The sequence below is a fragment of the Hemicordylus capensis genome, chromosome 4 (assembly GCF_027244095.1).
Source record: "Hemicordylus capensis ecotype Gifberg chromosome 4, rHemCap1.1.pri, whole genome shotgun sequence".
Classification (NCBI taxonomy): domain Eukaryota; kingdom Metazoa; phylum Chordata; class Lepidosauria; order Squamata; family Cordylidae; genus Hemicordylus; species Hemicordylus capensis.
The window spans coordinates 32,980,416-33,000,572 of NC_069660.1; the positions used below are offsets into that span (position 1 = coordinate 32,980,416).

At 39.8% G+C, this 20,157-nt stretch overlaps 1 protein-coding gene and 1 long non-coding RNA gene across 5 annotated transcripts in view; both read right to left on the bottom strand.

Moving 5' to 3' along the window:
- The window catches only part of EYA2 (EYA transcriptional coactivator and phosphatase 2), a 210,011-nt gene extending 199,372 nt beyond the window's left edge, over positions 1–10,639 (bottom strand). The window contains exon 1 of one of the 4 annotated variants that reach the window (XM_053247346.1): positions 10,412–10,639. The gene's annotated coding sequence lies outside the window, so the exon portion shown is untranslated. Of the gene's footprint in view, positions 1–9,916; positions 9,936–10,205; positions 10,225–10,411 lie in introns of those variants that run through there. The other 3 variants (XM_053247336.1, XM_053247340.1, XM_053247341.1) reach the window with 3 other exon arrangements.
- Positions 10,640–12,684: 2,045 nt separating this feature from the next.
- Positions 12,685–14,235, bottom strand: LOC128323712 (uncharacterized). The gene is made up of 2 exons (XR_008306438.1): positions 13,801–14,235; positions 12,685–13,118 (listed from the first exon to the last, which is right to left on the bottom strand). It is a non-coding gene; the product is annotated as an uncharacterized LOC128323712 (long non-coding RNA).
- Between the last annotated feature and the right edge of the window lie 5,922 nt (positions 14,236–20,157).

Below are 20,157 nucleotides of genomic sequence, written 5' to 3' on the forward strand. Positions count from 1 at the left end.
ATTTGAGTTCTTTGAGGACTCTTGGATGGATGCCATCCGGCCTGGCTTCTGGATGCCATGCTTGCAGTCAGAATTCTACGTAACACTTTCCAGGTTGCTTAGCCACACTCCCCAAACATTCATAGGCATGTCCCTATTTTCAGTCAATGAAATGTTGGAGGGCTAGGTGGTCCTGGCATTCACACACATATTGCAGCCATGTGGAATTGCACCACAGAGAAGCCGCTGTGGGTGAGTTTGAAAAGGGCTGCTGCTTACAGTAACAGGTGCTGCTGTGTTCTTGCCAAAGTTTAGTCCTGGAATACATCCAGTCCTACATGCTCTTGGAACACAGTGTTAATCAATAGGATTGGGTCCTTTGAATAGTCTCTGTCTAATTATACCCTTATTTGCCCTTCCTTGTTTATCATCTTTCTCGGATAGAAGGCTGAATTGAAGTAGAGGTGAACAGAAAGAGAGAGAGAGAGATTAAGACAACACTTGTGTATTTTACAGTGGCTGAGGTCACTGTGTAAGAAAGAGTGTGGGTGAGTTTTCACTAATGGGTTTAACCCCAATTTCTCAAAAAATGATTATGCATATTGTTGCAATTAGACCATACGATTCAACATATTTTGGATTAAGTAGTTAATTCCTAGAGCCTCCTCCCACCACAAACAAATGATAGGGCAATTGACATCTCCACTTTTCTCTCTCTCTCTTTTAAAAAAAATGTTATTGGTACCAAAGCTTACCATGGAAAAACCCAATAACGGAATATTTATTTATTTATTTATTTATTTATTTTTATTTTTACATTTCTATACTGCCTTTCGTTAAAAGAAAACCCCAAGGCAGTTTACAAAAATTAAAACATACAATAAAAGCAATAAAAACATCAAGCTAAAAACATATAAAACAAGCATAAAAACAAGACAACAGATAACAGATAAAAACACAGAGAAGCCGCAGTAAAAATGATTATGCAAAAGCCTGGGTAAAAAACCAAGTCTTTAAAAGCTTTCTAAAAGCCGTGATGGAGTCTGAGGAACGAATGGCCACTGGGAGAGCATTCCAGAGTCTAGGGGCAGCAACAGAGAAGACCCTGTCCCGAGTGTACGAAAGCCGGGCCTCCCTCATTGTCGGCACCCGGAGCAGGGACCCCTCAGATGTCCTTGTCAAGCGGGCAGCAACCCTTGGGAGCAGGCGGTCCCTCAAATACCCCGGGCCCAAACCATTAAGGGCTTTAAAGGTCAAAACCAGCACCTTGAATTGGACCTGGAAACGAACTGGCAGCCAGTGCAGCTCTTTCAAAATGGGGGTGATATGTTCCCAACGGGCAGCTCTGGATAACACCCTCGCTGCCGCATTTTGCACTAGCTGCAGTTTCCGGATACTCTTCAAGGGCACCCCCACGTAGAGCATGTTACAGTAATCCAGCCGCGACGTGACTAAGGCGTGGGTAACCGTGGCCAGATCTGCCTTCTTGAGAAAGGGACGCAGCTGGCGCACCAGCCGAAGCCGTGCGAAGGCACCCCTGGCCACCGCCTCCACCTGAGCTTCCAAAAGCAGAGCCGGGTCCAGTAGTGCCCCCAAGCACTCCTTCAAGGGGAGTGCAACCCCATCCAGAACCGGTAAAATCTCCTCAGGTTGATAGGTTTCAGACCCTATGATAGGGTCTGAATATGATAGGTTTCAGACCCTATCACATTCAAGAAAAGACAGCAAAAGTGCAAGATTAGCAGAAAATGTTCCAGCTCTGTAAAGAAAGCCTGAACCTCTTTTAAAAATCTGTACCCAGTCTTATTTGCCTGTACCCAGTCTTATTAGCCAGTGTGGTGTAGTGGCTAGAGTGCTGGACTAGGACTGGGGAGACCCAAGTTCAAATCCCCATTCAGCCATGAGACTTGCTGGGTGACTCTGGGCCAGTCACTTCTCTCTCAGCCTAATCTACTTCACAGGGTTGTTGTGAGGAGAAACCTAAGTATGTAGTACACCGCTCTGGGCTCTTCGGAGAAAGAGGGGGATATAAAATGTAAAAAATAATAACAACAACTCCAGAAAACAAGTCCAAATGCCAGCAATAGTTTACACCATTTATCATAAACAATAACAAAACACAACCCACCACTCAAATTTTAGCTTTCCAGGTTCTTTAGCATCTCAGTCCTCCTAAGGAAGGTAGTCTTTTTTCTGAAATAACATGGGTGCTCATGTGTCCTAGAAGCAAGACCATTGATGCTAGACATTTATTTCTGTAGAGTGAGTGTGAGTGTCCGTGTGTGCGTGCGTGCATAAAATCAAGCAATACATAAGTAAAAGAGGAATAGCGGTAATACATTTTCTGTCTCGTCTACTTAATATCATCCCTATGTTGCCAAGAAGCCACCTAATGGTGCAGCGGGGAAATGACTTGACTAGCAAGTAGAAAGCTGCCGGTTTGAATCCCCACTGGTATGTTTCCCAGACTATGGGAAACTCCTAAATTGGGCAGCAGCGATATAGGAAGGTGCTGAAAGGCATCATCTCAAACTGCGCAGGAGGAGGCAATGGTAAACCCCTCCTGTATTCTACCAAAGACAACCACAGGGCTCTGTGGTCGCCTGGAGTCGACACCGGCTCGACAGCAAACTTTACCTTATGTTGCCAAGGGGCAGATTCGACAAGTGAATAGAATCCATTTGTTCTGTAGGTTGTAACATAATATTCATTTTTATAAAAACTGCCTTGGTTTTAATCTACTAGTTCACACATGCTTTAGTTCAACAATGTGCACCAAATTAACTTTTAAAAGGTATGGATGAAAACTGATAAAAGCAACTTCTGTCTTTGAAACTGGCAAGTGAGAAAAAGGAAGAAAATGCCATTTAAATTACTTGGAGGGAAAATATTACAGATGACCTATTTGTCAGTCTGGAATGTTTTCTTTCCTTTACCTGTACTGAAGAACATATACTGTCCTCTTATATTTTAAAAGGAAACAAGTCTGCTTTAAATATCCTACCCAAATGTCCTGCTAGACTTTTGATACTTCAGATCTATAGATAGTTTCAAACACATTTAAATACCAAGTATTTGAGCTTTTACTATAAAAGTGAAATGCTTGTGCCTTACTATGTTATTGTTCAGGAACTTTCTTGTTTTAATATTATGAAAGATTTTCAGGAGAGAGATGTATCGGGTTTTCTGGCCAGTTTTATACTGAATATTTGTTATTATTAGTAAACAAGCATTTCACATCTTCATATTTCTATGCAGTATCATATCTTAAATAGCCATAGGTGATTGTATTGGTTGTTATCCAGATCACTCAGTATTATTTCTTGTCTTTATTCAGCCACTTTCCCTGTATCCTCTTCTACTGACTTACCAATGAAACATCAATATACACTAAGCATATATCTTGCCTTAACATGGCCAATGCCAAGTGTAATTTTATTGGCCTTGGATAGAATTTTTATTATACAAATGATCATCTTATATCTACAGGAATGATTACCTGTTTCAGTTATAAAGTGTTATAACTGATCCCAAACCTTTAGAATATGAAATGTAAAATCAACCCACCAAATATGTTAATCAACCAGAAAGATCTCTTGCACTATTTAGCCCAATGAAATAAATGGAAGCCACTCAAGAGTGTATTACTTCTACTAGTATGACCATTACTTTTTCTATACTGCTTTTGAACAGAACGTTCACAAAAATTGATATAGAAAATAAGATGCCACGGTTCCTGTTCCATAAGGGCACAATCTTAAAAAATGCATTTTAAAAAATCATAGTAAAGAGTTCCCCAATGGGCAAGGCTCCTAAAATCACTCCCCAAGTATTTTTTTTAAAGGTGTGTGTGTGTGTGTGTGTGTGTGTGTGTGTGTGTTTGAATAGGAAAGAAAACTTTTTTTGATAAATCAATGTGTAAAGTTAATGGGCCAGAAGTTATAAATGAAGACATTTCTTACAGCCCCCGGCAGTTTGCAGACATTGTAAAATTGAAAAGGATTGCCTCTATGGCAGCAATATGAAACAATGGTACCCACCAATATTAACAAACATGTTCATATGGTACCTCTAGTGAACAGTTAAAGCTGCACACTAGCAACAGTGATTCAATCTGAAGCGTCTGCCTATTTATTTTTTGCTTCCTACAAAAAGATGATATCAAGTGTTTTGTACTTGCCAGCCGATTGCATATTTTTCTAGACCAATGAAGAAATTGCAACAGTATTTTTTGAGGACAGTATTTAAAGATAGGGGCCACAATTCATTTCATTTTTGCTGATTTGCCCTTTCTATTGTGCCTCCTGAAAGTATGTTCCTGAGGGTCCCGCAATCTGCAGGAACATAATTTGGGGAGGTGCAGTGAGCTGTAGAGGGAAGAGAAGGTCAACAAAAAACACCTCTCCCCAGTTATCTGCGCAAAATATTTTTTGGCACATGCAGTGACAGTCTGAATATCAGCCATTACATTTAATAGGGTTTAAATGAACATAAATAATTCTGTGCTGGAATGTGGCACAATATAGCTACTAAAAAGCTTAACATTTCATATTACTCAAAAGCTTAACATTTCTTATCATATCTCATACACACACTCCCTCTCTCTATATACACACAAAATAATTCTCCATACACTGTGTCACAGTTAATTTTATTTATTTATTTATATCCTGCTCTTCCTCCGAGGAGCCCAGTACATGGTTATCTTTATTCTCGCAACAACCCTGTGAGATAGGTTAGGCTGAAAGATTCATGACTGGCCCAGAGTCAACCAGTGAGTTTCATGGTTGAATGTGGATTTGAACTCGGGTCTTCCCGGTCCTAGTCCAACTCTCTAACCACTATGCTATGCTTAGAAGTTAAACACTTCTAAGTCCTTTTGAAATCACCCAGAGAATTAAGCAAGTGCTTAAAATTGTCTCCACAAATATTAATGGACCTTAGCAGGGTTTTAACTATGGTTGACTAATAATAAACAGATATTAGGTATAGGAACAGAAACAGGACACATTTTAGGATAAATAAGATAAAAACAGGCAAGACAGGCTCTCTGTGTTGCGATCTCAGTAGTTCTTCTCTTGAAATCCCAGATCTTTTGATATTTCTCTGAGCCGCTCTGAGCCATTTTTGGAAGGGCAGTATAGAAATTGAATTATTATTATTATTAATTTCTAAAGCCAATTCTGTAAAAAAATATTGTGTATACTATAAAATATTTCTAAATATTTCTAAATTAGGGGGAAAAATTCTGTAAAATATTGTCCTTGCTCCCTGATTTTAAAAAATGCTTCTCTCTTTTTCAGGCTGCTTACAGGGCAATAGCAAAGTAGAATAAATGGCTGAATACAACAGAAAAAATCTGTTTGCACACACAGAGTGAACTGAGTTTTTCTATGCAATATTTACAATAATTTACAAATATTTGCAATGAAATATGTGCAAATATATTTTATTTTTTACCCACAAAATGCAAAATTTTGAGTGCAGTTTTTCTTTTTGACCCATTTCTTTTGCCATTAACATTCTACTAAAATATCATTAAAACTATCTGCTTAGTATACATTTCAAACAGCACAATCAGAACAATGTGTGGCGGTGCAACAATGGATCAACTACAGAAACAAACACCCCAGTACATCCTCCTCTCTTGTTCCTCTAGCAGAAGCAAGTTGCAGCTCACATCTATATCTTATCCATATATTTTGTGTATTACTTGCTGTATGTTTCCCTGTTTATCCAAAGTTAGATTTTTAGAAAGGACAATTAAAGCAAGGGCAAGAGGCCTCAAGCTCATTTCTAAAATATTTCAGAATAGGACCCATAGAAATTTATATTATTTTGCTTTAAAGTGCTTCTGATCTACCACTTTTCTTTAGCTTCTATCACCCACAACATTTATGCCTAAAGGAGAACACCCTGCCCTTCATTGTATCCACCTAATAGAATGCTATAATATTCTTTGTTTTATGCATGAGAAACCCCGAACTCGCTTAAAACATTGTTTTTGAGAGAGTGAAATAGAGGTCTTCCACAAAAAGTTGTTTTCCCTCTTTCCCCTGTGAAATTACAGGAGAGCCACCAGACCCTTCTGCAGTGGGTAAATGATCTGAGCCCCCAAGGTACAGTCACTGAGATATGGCTGTCGTTATTTCTTCACCACCTAATTGTAGGATTTAACCTCACCTGATTAAAACAGGGTGTTTGTTAAACACCATTAAGGAGTTAAGATCTATAAATTAAGATGAGGTATTGTTCTCCCGGTTTGGTGCCTGTTTCCCAATTGTTTTCTAAATGTACTTTTGAGCTAATAAATGTAACAAACAAGAACCAAGCTCACTTGAGTTGGTTTTTTTGGCCACTCAGGAAAGAAAAAGCGAAGACAGAGAAAAGGCTATTTCTTTTATGTTAATTGCACTGTGTTTGTTTAGCTCAAAGTCTTATTCTTGTTCAGGTTGATGCTTTGGGAAATGTGTTGTACTCAAAGGAGTGGTTAGTAGGTGGGGATGACAGTGCACCTATTTAAAACAAGCCAAATTATTGTTGACTAAATGTGTCTTTAAACAGTTTCTGAAAGTGCTTATGATAATTCCAAACTAAATTACATGGCACTTCCAAATGCAACAAAGTTAAATGACTAGGATTAATTGAAATAATGTATACTTGGGTTGTATGAATTCGTCCCAATGCTTTTGTGGTTTCATAGAGGCGATGTATCAAGATCAGATCAGCAAATGTCTCACATCAAAGCAACTATTTGCATGTAAAAAAAAGATTATTAACTAGTCAAACCAAGAAGCAGTCAGGAATATATATTAATGTGTATCTACATACTGTGGACAGTGGCATCCAAAGTATTCCTTTACAACTCACCAAATTACCTCTACAGAAGTCTATATTTTTCCATTAAAAAATAAGATTTTAATCTTGTTACAGTTTACACTCTGTACGCAAAAAGAAGACATGAACCAGCCAGTGCTAAGCACTTTTAAGTCCCATTTATTTCCACACTTTAGGAAGATTTTACCCAAAGAGTTTAAATTGACAATTTCATGTTGACTATTTAACCTTAATTGTTGTAACTCATGGGGGTGGGGGAGGGAGAGAAAGAACATTCTCTTATGAATGCAGTTGCTTTTTGTAGAGATTTTCAGATCTCTGAAATACTAGAATTTTTTTTTTTTGAAGGAACTGTAACACTTTTTCTCATTAAGTGGCACAACCTGTGAATTTGCTGCACAAGGAGATTACCGGAAAGATTAGTCATCAATACGCTTTAGGCTTCACTAGCTGAAGTCTAGTGCTTCACCAGCTGAAGATATCTTAAACCCACTTGTAAATAGCAAAATCTGTCAAAGAAAATAAGGGAGAACACTCACTAAAAATTGTACTTGGCCACAAAATTCATGCATGACAGTAAACATGTAGATGGCCAGCTTCTCAACTATTAACATCTTAATGTAGATAAAATGTTACTAGACCAAATAATTAAAATCACTCCACCATATATATCAATTCCTTTTAAGTGCTGTGTTGAATTTAGTTATGAAAGGTAAAAACACACAGTGTAAACAGATGTAGGATTAATGTCCATATCAAATGAAATTAACTCCAGTTTTGGCTAAAGTGCCAATCACCACAGAAACCAAGTTGTTTCCTTGAAGTAGGGTTCTCAAACTTGGGTCCCCAGATGTTGTTGGACTACAATTCCCATTATCCCCAACTACAATGGCAAGAGTATTGTAGCTGGGGACTATGGAAGTTGTAGTCCAATGATATTTGGGGATTAATTTTAAGAACCAACTTTAAGAACCCCTGCGTTAGGGATATTATAGTATTCAATGTTCAGGTGTGAATGTGAAATCATAAAGCAACTCAGCACAAAACAAACAACCCAATACCTAATTGCTACTTTCAACAATAAGTCTAAAGTATTTCAGTCATCTCATGATACTACAGATTCATGTCACCAGATGTACTTTTCAAAGCAAGAGGAAAAAATTATGATAAAACAAAAACAAGAAAAACAGCACAAACAAGAAAAACGCAGTAGCAGTTAGGACTCATGGAATGTGGATTTAAAATAGCACTGTGACACATTTGGGTTTTGTGAAGCCTAGGGCATGTGGGATGCATCTTCTAAGAAACACTACTGTGTGTTAGCAGCTTTAAAATCTCATATCAAGTCAATGTTAAGGTGATGTCAAAAATGCCACTGAAACATAGCTGGTATCTTTAACACACTGCTGTACTTCTAGGCCTTGTATTCCATTTCAGTAATTTAAGAAAACCCACGTTGTACAGTCCATGTTGAAACCAAATTGAACAGAGATGTACATTAGTTTTTTAAAAACACACCAACAATATGACCCAACTATAAGAAAAGACATTTGTTAGAGTAAAACACTAGGGGGGAAAATGCAGGGAACACATAACTAAAAATATACCATTTAACCCATATTCATCTTTCCCCCCTCTCTTTTCAACATGGGTACACAGAAGCATCCAAATGCATACAAGTATGTATTAGACAAAAATAAGTAGTCATGTTTGGGAAAGACGTTATGAGAAGTTGCAGCCTTTAGAATATTCCTGGAAGCCATTGGTAAACTTTACACTAAGAGGACTGAACACCACAATCACGTTCTGGTCAATTGCATTAAGAGCGCTAAGGGACACATACACCTGAGATGGCCTCATACAAAAACGATATGGAACAGGAGAACATTTAATTGGTTCACCACACATACTTTAAAAGCTCAACTTTTTATCAAGAGAAAATCAATTTAAAAAAAGAAATTGAGAAACACAGCAAGCTGTATATCAGCAATAATTTCCTTCAGAGGCCATTCTCTGAACTCAAGTATTTAATTTCACACTCAAAAGCATATTTAATATGTACAAGTCGCACTAACTTTTCTTCTTGAGACAGTAAATCAATTGGTGGTTTGTAATAAAGCCTAATTATAGATAAGAGTTTTGTTCATGTGCTCTTAAACCCACATCATTATTAAATGTGAATATGGAGTACAATAACTAGATCTTTACTGGGCAAAAAATATCATTATACTTAAAGAAGATTAAAACACACACCAGGAGGAAGTTACATCTATAGCTTAAATTGTTTATGATTTCTTTAAATATTTTGTTGATAACAATCACAATTGCGTGTGCAAACCTACATTCCACTTGCAACTTTATTTTCTCTCTTTTTTTTAAAGAACGCCCCCCGCCCCAGCTCCCTGTGTGGCAAGTACTAAATATCGCTCACATTAAAAACTTGAAGCAGATGTAAAACTATACCAACATTTGTTATCATGCTCTTTTAAAATTATAGTGGTGTTACTAACATCTCAATTAATGCAAGTGATTGGGAGCATTCAAAACTATTCACTCAGAAGATATAGCAAAATAATAAATAATGGAAATCTTATGAGTACACATCTCTCTAAAGTCTGGGAAAGAAAGTTACCCATACATAACAGACTGAATATTATTTCTTTCACCAGAATATTTGTTCCCCCCAAATAAATGTTCCTATATAATCACTGACGGATACCTACACAGTTTTCACACACAGCTGAGACTCTTTTCCTTAGGTCTGCATTATACCCCCATCACTTAATTAAATAATTGCAAGTACTTCTATTAATACACAATAAATGAAAAAGAACATATAATTACTATTCACCTATTCAAGATAACATAAGAGGTTTAGAAAGCCTTTTGCAAAGTCTCTCAAATATTGCAAAGAAAGATGCTCCAGAAAATACTTTTGACAAATATCCCAAATACAATTTCCTAACGAAAGAGAGAATAAATCTTCCAAATTCCCACACAAGTTGATTGATATGAAAATGAATAAAATGTCCAAACACCCAGTCACTGAATAGCAAACGTGAGGTGGGGGCGGGGAGAACCTCTTATACTCACCACTCACTTTTAGATAAAATGCTAAGAGTTCTCCACCAAACCCACCGAGTGTGCTGACGGGACACAAGTATTTCAGCTTGATGGGAACTATTTTGAATGTTCAAAGTAGTGGGGAAGGGGGAAATGAATGAATAAAATGCACTTAATATATTCTTTCCTCCAGGAAAACCTGCGCGGGTGGTGGGGGGGGGGACCTTTGGGAGAAGATGTGACATCCAAAGATGTAAGCAAGCAGCCTTCTCTCGAAAGTCAGACACCCCCCCTCCTCCCCCCACAGATACCCTCCAGTGTCCCACCGGGGTGGTTCAACGACGGCTCGGGAACGCCACTTGTCAGCCCCGTCTGAAGCCCACGACGGTCAGACAAGCGCGCTTTGGGGGTTGCCAAGTGCGCAAAGCACCGCTACCTTGCCTTCACCCAGCGCCCCTCTGCAAAATTAAAGACCGAGGAGGAAGAGCCAGCTGTCGTCGGGGGTGGGGGGGGGGGGGTCTTGTCCACTCACCGCAAACTGCTGCGCAGCGTCAGGCGCCGCCGTGCTCCCGGTCCCCGCACCCGCCTGCGCGCGAGGAGAGCGAGCGAGCCTGCGGTTAGCGCAGCAGCTGCCGCTCCGGCTGGAAAGTCCACAACCGGTAAGCGCACGATTTGCTTTCCTTCAGAAACGTGCCCTCCAAACTCCTCAAGAACTCCCAGTGAGCATGTGCGCGAGGTTTGCACATGCCCATTCAGAAGAAGGATGCTGCTGCTTTGCCCTTACCTTGCCCTTTACCTAAAGTTCAGCAGCTTTCGCAGCAACAATAACAAGTCATCGGGCGGGTTATCGGTGTGTGTGTAAAAAAAAAAAAAAAAAAAGAGCGGACGAGTGTGCTGCAAGAAGGGAGGAGGCGAGAGGAAGGGGAATATGGAGACATCAGTGATTTGTAATGTTCAAGAATTTCGGCGTGGAGGGGAGGGAGAATGTCTTTTTTTTTTTTTTAAAGGCTACCCTTGGTAAAGTTGCTTGCAAACAGAGCATCTCCTATTACCTTGTGAGGAATTGTAACTCGAGGAGGATTTCTAGGAGCCTGCTCTTGATGATTACATGGTGCAAGATACTTGAGATCTTCAGAGCATGCAACCAGAATCTGCTAATACGTTAACTCACGCACGTTCTGATTTTTTCTTTAACCCGTTTCTTTCTTCCTCGATCCTAGTCTCACGGGTCGCTTTCTTGAAAGTCAACCCCCTTTATTTTAACAGAACACAAGTTTGCAGCACGATATGTTTACTCGCAAGTGAGTTGCACTGAGTGCAATGGAATTTACTCCCTAGTAAGTGTTCTTAGCCTTACTTTTTTTAGAATCAAGGCGTTCATCTTTTCGATAATTTTTCTCTACTCAGTTTACTAATAGTGGTAAAACTAATCAAATTGAGATTTCCCCCCCTTTAACAATAAAAATGTATGTTTGTGAATAGGTTGATAACATTGCAATACCAGTTCTGCTTGACTTTTATAAGAGAGGACTTGTAAAATAAAATTTGAACACTCTCTATGCTTTTTGATGACTGTACTTCAGTGCCACTATTGGTTGGCTTTAGAAAGTGGATGTTCATTTTGGTTTTATGTGGTTTTACCTTAAATTTGTCTTCTACTGTTATGAGCTGGCTTGAGGGCCCAGTTATGAGCCAAAGGGCAAGACAGAGGTTTTTAATTAAGTAATTAATGCGGTCATTTGGTTAAATAAATCCTAGTTGATTCATTATATTTGATTTAGTCCCTTAATTGGTTAAATCTGCATATATTTGCTTGTGAATATAAACAATCATTCAGAAGACAAGACGTATACTCTGTTTTTAGACCATTTTTGTGTCAGTTTTAGAAGAGGCATCCTCTCTACTGTGAGAGAAGGGGAAATGCCTCTTCTTAGGTGAGATCTGCCAGCCAAGAATTTGGTTGAATATATTAAAACTGATTCAAGACTTAACACTGCAGCCCTGAATTAACAGGTATTCTTTAGGAACTGAAATCTAGAGCTGGGCTCGTCAAGAAGTTAATGTCTGGAGATTCCAATTATATTGCCCACATTAAAGATGCTGTTTTGGTTTTAACCTAAAAATGTTTATGGCATAAGATAAAGGCATCTAAAGGCTGCCTGCTCCCATATAACTTGATAATTCCTTTTTATTAGAGGCCCTTCACCTGGTGTCCTCCAGCCCTCTGTGGGGCAATTTAGTATAGGGCCTTGTCAGTGGTGGTACCCAAGATGTGGAAAACTCTCTTTAGGGACACTCAGCTATCACTTACTCAGTCAAGTTTTAGGCATGAAGTAAAGATAGGCTTTTTCTCTCAATTTTTTAACTAGGTGATGTCAGACCCCTGCAAAGATCATGCACTAAGTAATCCAGGTGTAGAGTAGTCTTGACAAATCGCAGGCAGCAGGGAGCCATGGTGCCTAGAAATTTAACTGTAGTTCCTAGACTTGGATATTTAGAGGTAGAGGTGCAGGTTGTATACTTGCACTACAATCTTATTCACATTTGCATTTTTAATGCAAATTAAAACATATTTGTTTGGTCTGGCTTTCCAGGGTTTTTAAATTTGTTTTAATATTCTAACCCGATTTGGGGGCTTTTAATCACTGTAATCGTTTAATTGTTGTTTTAAAATGTTTTTAAATTGTTAATTTTTGTTATATTGTTTTTAATTTGTTTTAGATCTTTATTGTTTTAGTGGTTTGTTTTAATTGTAAACCACCCTGAGCCATTTTGGAAGGGCGGTATATAAATCAACCAATCAAATAAATAAATTTATTTTATTTTAATTTTATTTATTTTTACATTTCTATACCGCCTTTCATTAAAAACACAACCCCAAATAAAGAAATAAAGAAGAGTTCATTGGGGCTTCCTCTTAAGTAAATGTGCAGTTTTACTTGGAAATACATCATATTGACTTCTGTAAGTGACTCAGCAGAACATTCTTCACATGTTGGTCTTCATATGTGGGACAACCACCATCTCTACAGGTTTTCTACCATGCGAGATCCCTGAACTGAAGTGACTTCACAAGTCAAGTCGAAGGTTGCAATCCCCAAAACATTCCTCAGAAGTCAGATCTCTTGAACTCAACGGGACTTACTTCCAAGTCAATTAGTTTCAGTTTACTATGACACATGCTGGGAACAAATGAACCCATGCTTCAGGCTTTGTTTTGATACACCAGCGTCTATCTCCTAGAGAAGAATGCAGTGAAATTGACATTTATTATTCAATTTATATACTGCTTTTCATTAAAAATAATCCCAAGGCAGTTCACAACATATTAAAATACAAATCAAAACTTAAACAGTACAAATATTAAATACAAATATTAAAAATACAACTCTATTAAGAAATTTAAAAGCAAACACCCCATAAAAACAATAAAAGGCAGCAAACAAAAGCAGCATCAACAGGAAAATAGCACCCTTTATATAAAAGCCCAAGTAAAAACCCAAATCCTTACCTCCTTTCTAAAATCTGTGAGGGCATCACACACTAATTTTTGCCCCAATGGGCAAATGCTTTGTATGTACAAATGCTTGAATAATATATTAGGAGGTTTCATATATCAGTCTAAAACACTGACAACTTCTCTGTGTACAAAGATACCATCTGTCATGGCCCTGTCTGTCACAGCCCCTGCTCACAGCAACAACTCTGAGTCAGATGCTGAGGAGGCAGGACCAGCACTAGGCCCTGGATCATGGCTCCAGACTGGAACCTGAGAACCCTCTGGGGCTGGAGTTCCCTGAGGAAGCTCCCTCAGAGCCTAAGCTCCTTAGGGCAGCAGCTCAGGAACCCAAGCCCACTACCAAACCCAGCTGGCCTCTCCCACACCCTGATGCCCCCAATATCTGTACAATATCTGCACACCATTGCCAACAGCCACCTCAGGAGGAGCAGCTAGAGCAGAAGAGGAGTGCCGTACTCCAGAAGGCTGCTTTTTTACAGGCTTCCACTCTCCAGGTGGGAAAGCAGAGTCCAGGAGCAGTAGTCTGATCTCAGAAGTACCTAAGGGCACAGTTTGCCTCTGACTGATGTTGAGTCCACTGTTCCTTCTAACAGGGATTCCCAGATCTTGTTGACTATAACTCCCAGCATCGCCAGCTGCAGTGGCCTTTGGCTGAGGACTCTGGGAGTTGTAGTCAACAACATCTTGGAATCCCTGTTAGAGGGAACACTGGTTGAGTCAACTTGTTCCTTGGGAGCTCTCCGAGGTCGCCTGGCCTGGCCTTGTGGGCAACCAGGGCAGGGCAGGACAGCATCCAGCCCTGCCATGCATTCATGTGACCATCCAATTATGTCCATAATTCTAACATACCAACCAACAACAACATTCCAAAAAGTAACAGTAAATAGCTGCTGTTTAACAGTGTTTTGTCAATGGTGTGTTAATTGGTATTGATGTGGGCAGCTTTGTGTGATAGGTTAGGGGGAAAGGTGTTTTAATTGTTGTAACCTGCTCTGAGATCATGTGGTATAGGGCAGGATATAAATGTAAATAAATAAATGTTAGACATAGGAACATAGGAAACTGCCATATACTGAGTCAGACCATTGGTCTATCTAGCTCAGTATTGTCTTCACAGACTGGCAGCGGCTTCTCCAAGGTTGCAGGCAGGAATCTCTCTCAGCCCTATCTTGGAGAAGCCAGGGAGGGAACTTGGAACCTTCTGCTCTTCCCAGAGCGGCTTCATCCCCTGAGGGGAATATCTTGCAGTGCTCACACATCAAGTCTCCCATTCATATGTAACCAGGGCAGACCCTGCTTAGCTATGGGGACAAGTCATGCTTGCTATCACAAGACCAGCTCTCCTCCCCAAGACAAGGCCTACAGCCACTCAGAAGGCCTACCAGTACATTGGAAGTCCATCATAAAGTAATGGGCCTATCATAAATCAATGTGAAACAGCAAAATCCAAAATATTGTGAAGTCTAATTCTCTTGTAAGTTATCAATGTAACTTTTGATATATACTTGGTGTACTTTTGCATAAGAACATAAGAACAGCCCTGCTGGATCAGGCCCAAGGCCCATCTAGTCCAGCATCCTGTTTCACACAGTGGTCCACCAGATGCTGCTGGAAGCCTACAGGCAGGAGTTGAGGGCATGCCCTCCCTCCTGCTGTTACTCCCCTGCAACTGGTACTCAGAGGAATCCTGCCTTTCAGGCTGGAGGTGGCCTATAGCCCTCCAACTAGTAGCCATTGATAGACCTCTCCTCCATGAAGTTATCCAAACCCTTCTTAAAGCCATCCAGGTTGTTGGCTGTCACCACATCTTGTGGCAGAGAATTCCACAAGTGGATTATGCGTTGTGTGAAAAAGTACTTCCATTTGCTGGTCCTAGATTTCCTGGCAATCAATTTCAAGGGATGACCCCTGGTTCTAGTATTATGTGAGAGGGAGAAGAATTTCTCTCTATCCACTTTCTCCACACCATGCATGATTTTATAGACCTCTATCATGTGATATAGCATGGATGATATATATTGCACACTGTAAATGAGAGCTTTGTACAATGTTATGGTTTTAATAGACCATAGCCATTTTGGAAGGGCGGTATACAAACCAAATAAATACATAATAAATAAAATAAATAATAAAAATAAAATGTTCCCCTTCAAAAGAAAATGGTTCCCAAAATCCAAACTATAAGTCTGATATGTCTAAGGTTATTTATTAATTTAATTCAGGAGGCTGGTGTATCCCTCAGGGGCCAGGACCCCTACAGTTCTCCCCCTATGACTACAGCCCTGTTGTTGGACTTTGTGGGAATTGTCTCCAGAGTAATGGAGATTCTTTGTGGTGTTCTTTTATTTTCTGTCTAATTAACATCACCTTGTCTGAGAAAACATCAGCCTTTGGAACATAGCTTTCTAGGAGGAAACATCAGATTGTTTTATCCAATGGAACAGTAAGGAAAGGTCTTCTGCAGAAAACTGAGGCTCCATGGAAAAGCATTAGAATTAAAGATTTTCTAATACTGCAGCCCACTTCTAGATTTCATCCCAACCTCTGACAATGCAACACAAACTTTATTGTAACAGGACAGCTGGTTTTGCTATAAATTTTTATCCCCCAGAATAAATGCCAAATGTGTCCAAAATGAGACAAAGCATCCAGCATCAGTTAAGAACCTGCCAACTCTCCCCTCCCCACCCTGCCCCATGAAATACTTCCTGGCACCATATTAACCCCACTATTTCCACATAGGTTCTCTCAAGATGTTGGTTGTTCTTCTGCAGTGGGGTTGTTATCCACAACTAGGTCACATTCTGAGCTCAAATAGTGGCTGCATTTTTTTTTTTGCAGGGGGTGTGGAACCAATTTGGCTGCAATCATACAGATACAGTGATTCTGGTTAAAGAGTTAACCAGGATAACTGAGCCCTGCAGAGCTGATTTTGAGAACCCAGAATTTCTGGGCAATTCTGGTCAAATCACTGTGGCTAACCCACATATAACCAGGATAGATAAGAATAACTGTGATTGTGTGAACACAACTTTGATAGAAAAATACAAATAAGTTGGATTTACAAAATGCAAAATTTAATACAAGCTGTTTGACAAAATCTGATCTGGTCTGGTCCAGGGGAACACACATGGTGGGCAGCTGGACTGCCTACATTTCTAATCTACATTTGAAGTTGGTAGAATGTTGAGTGAATGTTGGCAGATCAGCTCGTGCACTGAACTTTAGTGGGTTCAGATGACATGCCTGCCAGGAACATGCACTCCTCAGGAACTGGACTTGTGATGGTTTGTGTGAAACCTATTTCTAGAAGCAAAGTATTACCAAATGCAAGCCCCCACAAAAAACACCCCTATTTTTAAAAAGAGAAATAAAGAACGGTAGCAAAAGAAGAGAAAGTGAATAACAGAGATTGTGTACACAAGAAATTATGGCTGAGGTGTGGCCAGTTCAAACATCATGTGGAAGCATGGTTTAATCATGGTCTGACATGATGTTTGTGAGCCTAGTTCATGTTTTATATCATGGCTTGTTCATAATCTCTTGTTAGAACAAAATGAGATTTGTTAGAACAAACTGGAGTTTGGATGTCATGGCAAATCCCAGTTTGTTCTAAACAGGGACTGAAAGTTTAAAACTTAAAACTAAAGGGAAGGAGGAAGCGTGAAAGCTCACTAACCTTGTGCAATACCATCATCAAACCATGGTTCTTCTGTGTGATGTCTGAACCATTCCCGACAGAGATACAGTAAAAAATTAAAAGTGAGTCCTATGTTGTAAGTCAGGATTAAATGTGATTCTGGACTTGCAAAGAATCAAGACTGTTGGTCTAGCATATCTCTGTTAACTGAAATATGATTTTATCCACCAAATGTGTGTTGCACAATAGCCCTGTACAGTAGCTTAGAACCACAGGGACTTGCCCATGGCCACACAGTGAACCTTATGGCTGAATGGGGAGTTGAGCATGGGTTTCCCATATCCAGACTGATCAGTTGTAGTCAACTATACCACAAAGCTTCACGGGTTCTCCTTGCATTTCTCATTGGTCATCAGAAAGAGGAACATGCCTTCATCCAGATGATATTCCCTTCAAACTGAGATTCCACAAACTGTTTCTGCAAGCACCCATCCTGTAGGAAGATGTGGCCTCATGGACCATCTCCATTGACCTTTTGGGTAACAGCTATTACAGTGGGCCATTATTGACCATTAAGGGAACACCTGTTGCTAATGAGGAAATAGAAGGCTACAAAAGAACCCTGAAAGACGTGGTAGTCTGTTCACTTAGAACAACAGAATTACAAGATCCTGGCCCATAGTGATTTGAGGTCAGAAGAAAACACCTGCTGGCTATTACTACTTCTATTCATAGGAATATTTATATGCTGCTTTTCAACAAAAGTTCTCAAGCTAGTTTGCATGGAAAATAAATAATAACTAAATAAAATAGTTCCCTCCCTGTCCCAAAAGGGCTCACAGTCTAAAAAGGAACATGAGGTAGACACCAGCAATGGCCACTGGAGGGATGCTGTGTTGGTGCTGGGTCGGGCAGTTGCTCTCTCCTTGCTAAATAGAAGATAGTCATCACTTTAAAAAGGTGTCTCTTTGCTCAGTTGGCAGGCAGACCAGAAGACCAAAGGGTTCAACCAGGCCCAGCTCTACCTTAGGGAGGGTCCTTGGCCAAGTCCTTGGTTGGATCCCCCAAGCCCAAGTCAAAACTCACCTTAATATTGGCAGCAGCTCAGAGTGCATCTGTGAGACTACCATTGTTTAAAACAGATAGATCATTACCCTTCACCTTGTTATTGCATAACTTTCATACACCAACAGGGCACTGTATTATTATATTTATTTTTTAAGATGGCAGCCATCCAGAAGTGCTCTGGGTCATTGCTGCCCATGCTATCAGGCTAGGCCCTCACAAAGTTTTTGGGGAGATTTATTTTCATGACAGTGCCAGTGACTCAGAGTGCTTCAGGCAAACCCTGTGGCCTTGGCCCCCCAGCTAGTACATGGTCTGGCCAGTCCCAAATAGTAGACCTGGGTTCAAATGTTAAACATAAACAGAATGTGCAAAGGATCCGGCTGCACAAGAAGGGAAAGAGCCCCCCAAACTTAGGGTTACCAGCTTATATGACTTGACTGGGGGGGCGGGAATCTTTTCTAATACCAAATATGGATATCTGTTATTTTCTGTGTGGGAATGCTAAACCCTCCTCCCATTATACTTTTCCTAAGAGTGTTTTATTATTTTATTTTAGCACGAATCCACTTAATCTTTGGTTGACTTGCAGCTAGATTTCAGCCATCTGCTTCTATTTTCTCAACTGCTTTAGGGTTTTTAAAAGCTCACTTTTCATTCTAGGCAACAGGCAATTTTATAATGGTGTGCATTTAAGTGAATTAGCATATACAAATGCTCAGTGGCCAAAAGAGGCATTGCAACTGCAACTAAATAAAATTATCAGTCATTATGAGTTGGTTCAAAATGCAGCGGCTAGATTGGTCTCTGGGGTGTCTTGGAGAGACCATATTATGCCTGCTTTAAAGCAATTGCATTGGCTACCAATAGGTTTCCGGCCCAAATACAAAGTGCTGGTGATTACCTTTAAAGCCCTAAATGGCTTAGGACCGGGTTACCTAGCAGAGCACCGTCCGTCTTCTTTCTGCATGATCCTCACCACACATTGAGATCATTGAGGAGGTCCATCTCTGTATGCTGCCAGCTCATCTGGTGGTGGCTGGGGAGCGGGTGTTCTCTGTGGTCCCTCCTAGGCTGTGGAAGAACGCTTAAGACACATTTGTTTTTCAGCCAGGCTTTTAGTAATCTCTGAATGTTTAAATTTCTAAATTACTGTTTTTAACAGTTTGTTTTCTTTTGTTTTTCTTGTGTTTATTTTTGTAAACCACCGCCTTTGGAGTCAGGTGGTTTATGAATCAAATTGAATTAAAATAAAATAAATAAATTATTTTGGCAAAGTTAGCCTAGATAATGCACAATTGTAAATCTGCACACTTAAATGGATTATCATATGAAGAAACCTAAGGAGAAACCATTTAGTCATCCAATATCTCATTAGTGGTAGTGATGGTTCACCCATTCTGGATTCTGATCCCTAATATTATCTGGGAGGGCCTTACTCTGCTGCAGAAGGTCACAAGTTCAATCCCTAGCATCTCCAGTTAAAAGGCTTTCTGGGATCAGGGCCTTGGGGAACAGCTGTTACAGGACCTTAAAGAGCTGTTGCGAGCTGGAGTAGATACTACTGAGCTAGATGGACAAATGACCTTATTCCGTATAAGGTATCTTCATATGTTCAAGAGGAGGAATATCAGAGGTTGCCTTAGTAGAATGGAAAACTGTCAACATTGATGGAGGTGGTAGAATTCCATTTTGAGCCAAAAGGTCGCAGCTTAAGGCACTGGATTAAAATAATCATCATATAGTAATCCTTTGTAGTAGACTGTTTATGTCTTCAGCCACTGAATCAATGATTCTGTCTTTTTCCTTCAGTAACATATTTGACGTGGCAGCCTTTAGCAAGTATGTTTTGGGGATTAAAAAACCGGTTTATATGCCAGTCATTAACCACCTTGACAAAAGCCAACTAAAGTGCACTAAGAGGTAACTAATCCATGTTCAAGGATCCTAAATATATTGCTGGAAAGATACCATCAGTTTCCTGCTTCTCTAGCCTGTGACTATTTTAACCTTGATGTTTTGTGGAACCCTGGGGGCATTGGTCAAAAATCTG